This window comes from Cucurbita maxima, unplaced genomic scaffold (genome assembly GCF_002738345.1).
Source record: "Cucurbita maxima cultivar Rimu unplaced genomic scaffold, Cmax_1.0 Cma_Scf00843, whole genome shotgun sequence".
NCBI classification, from domain to species: domain Eukaryota; kingdom Viridiplantae; phylum Streptophyta; class Magnoliopsida; order Cucurbitales; family Cucurbitaceae; genus Cucurbita; species Cucurbita maxima.
This window is the reverse complement of record NW_019272859.1, coordinates 1-7,245: the sequence shown is the minus strand read 5'-3', so window position 1 is coordinate 7,245 and position 7,245 is coordinate 1. Positions and strand designations below refer to the sequence as shown.

Sequence of the window (7,245 nt, the reverse complement as noted above, 5' to 3'; positions counted from 1 at the left end):
CAATGGGTCGCTTTTTCTAAAGACGATTGGTAAAATTTGGAGCGTTAAGACATAATTTATTTTTTATGAGTCGTTGTAGTATAGTGGTGAGTATTCCTGCCTGTCACGCAGGTGACGACCCGGGTTCGATCCCCGGCAACGGCGATTTTAGTTGTTTTCTTTCCGTAATTTTAACGGAACTCGAAATTGGACAGCGGTGAACCTATAATGTCGGTAGTTTGGGATCGAACCCCAACAACGGTAGTTTGAAAAGAAAGTTGGCTGAACAATTGTTTATGAAATCTTGTGTGTTAACATATAATATGTTTTCAGAGGTCGTTGTAGTGGTACAGTGGTGAGTATTTCCGCTTGTCACTCGAGTTATTATGTTCCAAAGGTCGTTGTAATACAAGGGCGAGCATTCCCGCTTGCACTCGAGTGACATGAGTTTGATCCCGAACAACAACAAGTTTAATCTTGTTTTGACAATTTTAGTCGCATTCAAAATTGGATTACTTTTTGTAACGACGATTGATAAAATCTGATGTGCTAACAAATATTATATTGTTCAAAGTCGTCGTTGTAGAGTAGTGAGTATTCCTGCGTGTTTGATCCGCTGCAGCAGACTGTTTTTAATTTTCTTTTGAATTTGAAATTCGGGATTGGATTCCTTTTTCTCCCGTGTGTTTACAAATAATATATTTTTCAGATGTCGATGTAATACAGTAGTGAGTATTCCCGCTTGTCACTCGATAGACATGAGTTTGAACCCCGACAATAATAAGTTTAATTTTCTTTTGACAATTTTCACCGGATTTGAATTTGGATTACTTGTTCCGAATCTTCGATTGATAAAATCTAGAGCGTTGACAATGGGTCGCTTTTTCTAAAGACGATTGGTAAAATTTGGAGCGTTAAGACATAATTTAATTTTTATGAGTCGTTGTAGTATAGTGGTGAGTATTCCTGCCTGTCACGCAGGTGACCCGGGTTCGATCCCCGGCAACGGCGATTTTAGTTGTTTTCTTTCCGTAATTTTAACGGAACTCGAAATTGGACCCCGGTGAACCTATCATGTCGGTAGTTTGGGATCGAACCCCAACAACGGTAGTTTGAAAAGAAAGTTGGCTGAACAATTTGTTTATGAAATCTTGTGTGTTAACATATAATATGTTTTCAGAGGTCGTTGTAGTGGTACAGTGGTGAGTATTTCCGCTTGTCACTCGAGTTATTATGTTCCAAAGGTCGTTGTAATACAAGGGCGAGCATTCCCGCTTGCTCTCGAGTGACATGAGTTTGATCCCGAACAACAACAAGTTTAATCTTGTTTTGACAATTTTAGTCGCATTCAAAATTGGATTACTTTTTGTAACGACGATTGATAAAATCTGATGTGCTAACAAATATTATATTGTTCAAAGTCGTCGTTGTAGAGTAGTGAGTATTCCTGCGTGTTTGATCCGCCGCAGCAGACTGTTTTTAATTTTCTTTTGAATTTGAAATTCGGGATTGGATTCCTTTTTCTCCCGTGTGTTTACAAATAATATATTTTTCAGATGTCGATGTAATACAGTAGTGAGTATTCCCGCTTGTCACTCGATAGACATGAGTTTGAACCCCGACAATAATAAGTTTAATTTTCTTTTGACAATTTTCACCGGATTTGAATTTGGATTACTTGTTCCGAATCTTCGATTGATAAAATCTAGAGCGTTGACAATGGGTCGCTTTTTCTAAAGACGATTGGTAAAATTTGGAGCGTTAAGACATAATTTAATTTTTATGAGTCGTTGTAGTATAGTGGTGAGTATTCCTGCCTGTCACGCAGGTGACCCGGGTTCGATCCCCGGCCACGGCGATTTTAGTTGTTTTCTTTCCGTAATTTTAACGGAACTCGAAATTGGACCCCGGTGAACCTATCATGTCGGTAGTTTGGGATCGAACCCCAACAACGGTAGTTTGAAAAGAAAGTTGGCTGAACAATTGTTTATGAAATCTTGTGTGTTAACATATAATATGTTTTCAGAGGTCGTTGTAGTGGTACAGTGGTGAGTATTTCCGCTTGTCACTCGAGTTATTATGTTCCAAAGGTCGTTGTAATACAAGGGCGAGCATTCCTGCTTGCACTCGAGTGACATGAGTTTGATCCCGAACAACAACAAGTTTAATCTTGTTTTGACAATTTTAGTCGCATTCAAAATTGGATTACTTTTTGTAACGGCGATTGATAAAATCTGATGTGTTAACAAATATTATATTGTTCAAAGTCGTCGTTGTAGAGTGGTGAGTATTCCTGCGAGTTTGATCCGCCGCAGCAGACTGTTTTTAATTTTCTTTTGAATTTGAAATTCGGGATTGGATTCCTTTTTCTCCCGTGTGTTTACAAATAATATATTTTTCAGAGGTCGATGTAATACAGTAGTGAGTATTCCCGCTTGTCACTCGATAGACATGAGTTTGAACCCCGACAATAATAAGTTTAATTTTCTTTTGACAATTTTCACCGGATTTGAATTTGGATTACTTGTTCCGAATCTTCGATTGATAAAATCTAGAGCGTTGACAATGGGTCGCTTTTTCTAAAGACGATTGGTAAAATCTGGAGCGTTAAGAAATAATTTAATTTTTATGAGTCGTTGTAGTATAGTGGTGAGTATTCCTGCCTGTCACGCAGGTGACCCGGGTTCGATCCCCGGCAACGGCGATTTTTAGTTGTTTTCTTTCCGTAATTTTAACGGAACTCGAAATTGGACAGCGGTGAACCTGTCATGCCGGTAGTTTGGGATCGAACCCCAACAACGGTAGTTTGAAAAGAAAGTTGGCTAAACAATTGTTTATGAAATCTTGTGTGTTAACATATAATATGTTTTCAGAGGTCGTTGTAGTGGTACAGTGGTGAGTATTTCCGCTTGTCACTCGAGTTATTATGTTCCAAAGGTCGTTGTAATACAAGGGCGAGCATTCCTGCTTGCACTCGAGTGACATGAGTTTGATCCCGAACAACAACAAGTTTAATCTTGTTTTGACAATTTTAGTCGCATTCAAAATTGGATTACTTTTTGTAACGGCGATTGATAAAATCTGATGTGTTAACAAATATTATATTGTTCAAAGTCGTCGTTGTAGAGTGGTGAGTATTCCTGCGAGTTTGATCCGCCGCAGCAGACTGTTTTTAATTTTCTTTTGAATTTGAAATTCGGGATTGGATTCCTTTTTCTCCCGTGTGTTTACAAATAATATATTTTTCAGAGGTCGATGTAATACAGTAGTGAGTATTCCCGCTTGTCACTCGATAGACATGAGTTTGAACCCCGACAATAATAAGTTTAATTTTCTTTTGACAATTTTCACCGGATTTGAATTTGGATTACTTGTTCCGAATCTTCGATTGATAAAATCTAGAGCGTTGACAATGGGTCGCTTTTTCTAAAGACGATTGGTAAAATCTGGAGCGTTAAGAAATAATTTATTTTTTATGAGTCGTTGTAGTATAGTGGTGAGTATTCCTGCCTGTCACGCAGGTGACCCGGGTTCGATCCCCGGCAACGGCGATTTTAGTTGTTTTCTTTCCGTAATTTTAACGGAACTCGAAATTGGACAGCGGTGAACCTGTCATGCCGGTAGTTTGGGATCGAACCCCAACAACGGTAGTTTGAAAAGAAAGTTGGCTAAACAATTGTTTATGAAATCTTGTGTGTTAACATATAATATGTTTTCAGAGGTCGTTGTAGTGGTACAGTGGTGAGTATTTCCGCTTGTCACTCGAGTTATTATGTTCCAAAGGTCGTTGTAATACAAGGGCGAGCATTCCTGCTTGCACTCGAGTGACATGAGTTTGATCCCGAACAACAACAAGTTTAATCTTGTTTTGACAATTTTAGTCGCATTCAAAATTGGATTACTTTTTGTAACGGCGATTGATAAAATCTGATGTGTTAACAAATATTATATTGTTCAAAGTCGTCGTTGTAGAGTGGTGAGTATTCCTGCGAGTTTGATCCGCCGCAGCAGACTGTTTTTAATTTTCTTTTGAATTTGAAATTCGGGATTGGATTCCTTTTTCTCCCGTGTGTTTACAAATAATATATTTTTCAGAGGTCGATGTAATACAGTAGTGAGTATTCCCGCTTGTCACTCGATAGACATGAGTTTGAACCCCGACAATAATAAGTTTAATTTTCTTTTGACAATTTTCACCGGATTTGAATTTGGATTACTTGTTCCGAATCTTCGATTGATAAAATCTAGAGCGTTGACAATGGGTCGCTTTTTCTAAAGACGATTGGTAAAATCTGGAGCGTTAAGAAATAATTTATTTTTTATGAGTCGTTGTAGTATAGTGGTGAGTATTCCTGCCTGTCACGCAGGTGACCCGGGTTCGATCCCCGGCAACGGCGATTTTAGTTGTTTTCTTTCCGTAATTTTAACGGAACTCGAAATTGGACAGCGGTGAACCTGTCATGCCGGTAGTTTGGGATCGAACCCCAACAACGGTAGTTTGAAAAGAAAGTTGGCTAAACAATTGTTTATGAAATCTTGTGTGTTAACATATAATATGTTTTCAGAGGTCGTTGTAGTGGTACAGTGGTGAGTATTTCCGCTTGTCACTCGAGTTATTATGTTCCAAAGGTCGTTGTAATACAAGGGCGAGCATTCCTGCTTGCACTCGAGTGACATGAGTTTGATCCCGAACAACAACAAGTTTAATCTTGTTTTGACAATTTTAGTCGCATTCAAAATTGGATTACTTTTTGTAACGGCGATTGATAAAATCTGATGTGTTAACAAATATTATATTGTTCAAAGTCGTCGTTGTAGAGTGGTGAGTATTCCTGCGAGTTTGATCCGCCGCAGCAGACTGTTTTTAATTTTCTTTTGAATTTGAAATTCGGGATTGGATTCCTTTTTCTCCCGTGTGTTTACAAATAATATATTTTTCAGAGGTCGATGTAATACAGTAGTGAGTATTCCCGCTTGTCACTCGATAGACATGAGTTTGAACCCCGACAATAATAAGTTTAATTTTCTTTTGACAATTTTCACCGGATTTGAATTTGGATTACTTGTTCCGAATCTTCGATTGATAAAATCTAGAGCGTTGACAATGGGTCGCTTTTTCTAAAGACGATTGGTAAAATCTGGAGCGTTAAGAAATAATTTATTTTTTATGAGTCGTTGTAGTATAGTGGTGAGTATTCCTGCCTGTCACGCAGGTGACCCGGGTTCGATCCCCGGCAACGGCGATTTTAGTTGTTTTCTTTCCGTAATTTTAACGGAACTCGAAATTGGACAGCGGTGAACCTGTCATGCCGGTAGTTTGGGATCGAACCCCAACAACGGTAGTTTGAAAAGAAAGTCGGCTAAACAATTGTTTATGAAATCTTGTGTGTTAACATATAATATGTTTTCAGAGGTCGTTGTAGTGGTACAGTGGTGAGTATTTCCGCTTGTCACTCGAGTTATTATGTTCCAAAGGTCGTTGTAATACAAGGGCGAGCATTCCCGCTTGCACTCGAGTGACATGAGTTTGATCCCGAACAACAACAAGTTTAATCTTGTTTTGACAATTTTAGTCGCATTCAAAATTGGATTACTTTTTGTAACGGCGATTGATAAAATCTGATGTGTTAACAAATATTATATTGTTCAAAGTCGTCGTTGTAGAGTGGTGAGTATTCCTGCGAGTTTGATCCGCCGCAGCAGACTGTTTTTAATTTTCTTTTGAATTTGAAATTCGGGATTGGATTCCTTTTTCTCCCGTGTGTTTACAAATAATATATTTTTCAGAGGTCGATGTAATACAGTAGTGAGTATTCCCGCTTGTCACTCGATAGACATGAGTTTGAACCCCGACAATAATAAGTTTAATTTTCTTTTGACAATTTTCACCGGATTTGAATTTGAATTACTTGTTCCGAATCTTCGATTGATAAAATCTAGAGCGTTGACAATGGATCGCTTTTTCTAAAGATGATTGGTAAAATCTGGAGCGTTAAGAAATAATTTGTTTTTTTCAGTCGTATAGTGGTGAGTATTCCTGCCTGTCACCCAGGTGACCCGGGTTCGATCCCCGGCAACGGTGATTTTAGTTGTTTTCTTTCCGTAATTTTAACGGAACTCGAAATTGGACAGCGGTGAACCTGTCATGCCGGTAGTTTGGGTTCGATCCCCAACAACGGTAGTTTGAAAAGAAAGTCGGCTAAACAATTGTTTATGAAAACTTGTGTGTTAACATATAATATGAGTATTTCCGCTTGTCACTCGATTTATTATGTTCCAAAGGTCGTTGTAATACAAGAGCGAGCATTCCTACTTGCACTCGAGTGACATGAGTTTGATCCCGAACAACAACAAGTTTAATCTTGTTTTGACAATTTCAGTCGCATTCAAAATTGGATTACTTTTTGTAATGGCTATTGATAAAATCCGATGTGTTAACAAATATTATATTGTTCAAAGTCGTCGTTGTAGAGTGGTGAGTATTCTTGCGAGTTTGATCCGCCGCAGCAGACTGTTTTTAATTTTCTTTTGAATTTGAAATTCGAGAATGGATTCCGTTTTCTCCCGTGTGTTTACAAATAATATATTTTTCAGAGGTCGATGTCATACAGTAGTGAGTATTCCCGCTTGTGACTCGATAGACATGAGTTTGAACCACGACAATAATAAGTTTAATTTTCTTTTGACAATTTTCACCGGATTTGAATTTGGATTACTTGTTCCGAATCTTCGATTGATAAAATCTAGAGCGTTGACAATGGATCGCTTTTTCTAAAGACGATTGGTAAAATCTAGAGAGTTAAGAAATAATTTATTTTTTATGAGTCCTTGTAGTATAGTGGTGAGTATTCCTGCCTGTCACGTAGGTGACCCGGGTTCAATCCCCGGCAATGGCGATTTTAGTTGTTTTCTTTCCGTAATTTTAACGGAACTCGAAATTGGACAGCGGTGAACCTGTCATGCTTTGGGATTGATTTTTGGAAGACACAATTTTTTCTGAAGAATTCGCCATGATATAGCTGATCCTTGCATAATATCACGAAAAATGGATACAAATTTTTTGCTGTTACTTATACTTAGTATCGGCAATAGGTCTGAAAAAGTATCTAAAAAAGGAAAATTTAGATATTTGTACCCTTTCGAAGTAAAGAACCATGGCATATATGTTTGGAATAGATTCCATTTTGAGAGAGTTGAAAAAGCACTATCTCGTTGAAAGGTTCTATACATCTGCCCTTTCTCAAGGCATTTCTTTAGACAAAGACT

The 7,245-nt window shown here is 38.0% G+C and overlaps 6 non-coding genes across 6 annotated transcripts; all 6 read left to right on the top strand.

Annotated features, from left to right (window-relative positions):
- Positions 1-918: 918 nt before the first annotated feature.
- On the top strand, positions 919-990 carry TRNAD-GUC. Its single transcript has one exon. It is a non-coding gene; the product is annotated as a tRNA-Asp (tRNA).
- A 775-nt stretch (positions 991-1,765) lies between these two features.
- Positions 1,766-1,837, top strand: TRNAD-GUC. The gene has a single exon. It is a non-coding gene; the product is annotated as a tRNA-Asp (tRNA).
- A 774-nt stretch (positions 1,838-2,611) lies between these two features.
- On the top strand, positions 2,612-2,683 carry TRNAD-GUC. The gene has a single exon. It is a non-coding gene; the product is annotated as a tRNA-Asp (tRNA).
- A 775-nt stretch (positions 2,684-3,458) lies between these two features.
- TRNAD-GUC lies at positions 3,459-3,530 on the top strand. Its single transcript has one exon. It is a non-coding gene; the product is annotated as a tRNA-Asp (tRNA).
- Positions 3,531-4,304: 774 nt separating this feature from the next.
- Positions 4,305-4,376, top strand: TRNAD-GUC. The gene has a single exon. It is a non-coding gene; the product is annotated as a tRNA-Asp (tRNA).
- Positions 4,377-5,150: 774 nt separating this feature from the next.
- TRNAD-GUC lies at positions 5,151-5,222 on the top strand. Its single transcript has one exon. It is a non-coding gene; the product is annotated as a tRNA-Asp (tRNA).
- The last annotated feature ends 2,023 nt before the right edge of the window (positions 5,223-7,245 follow it).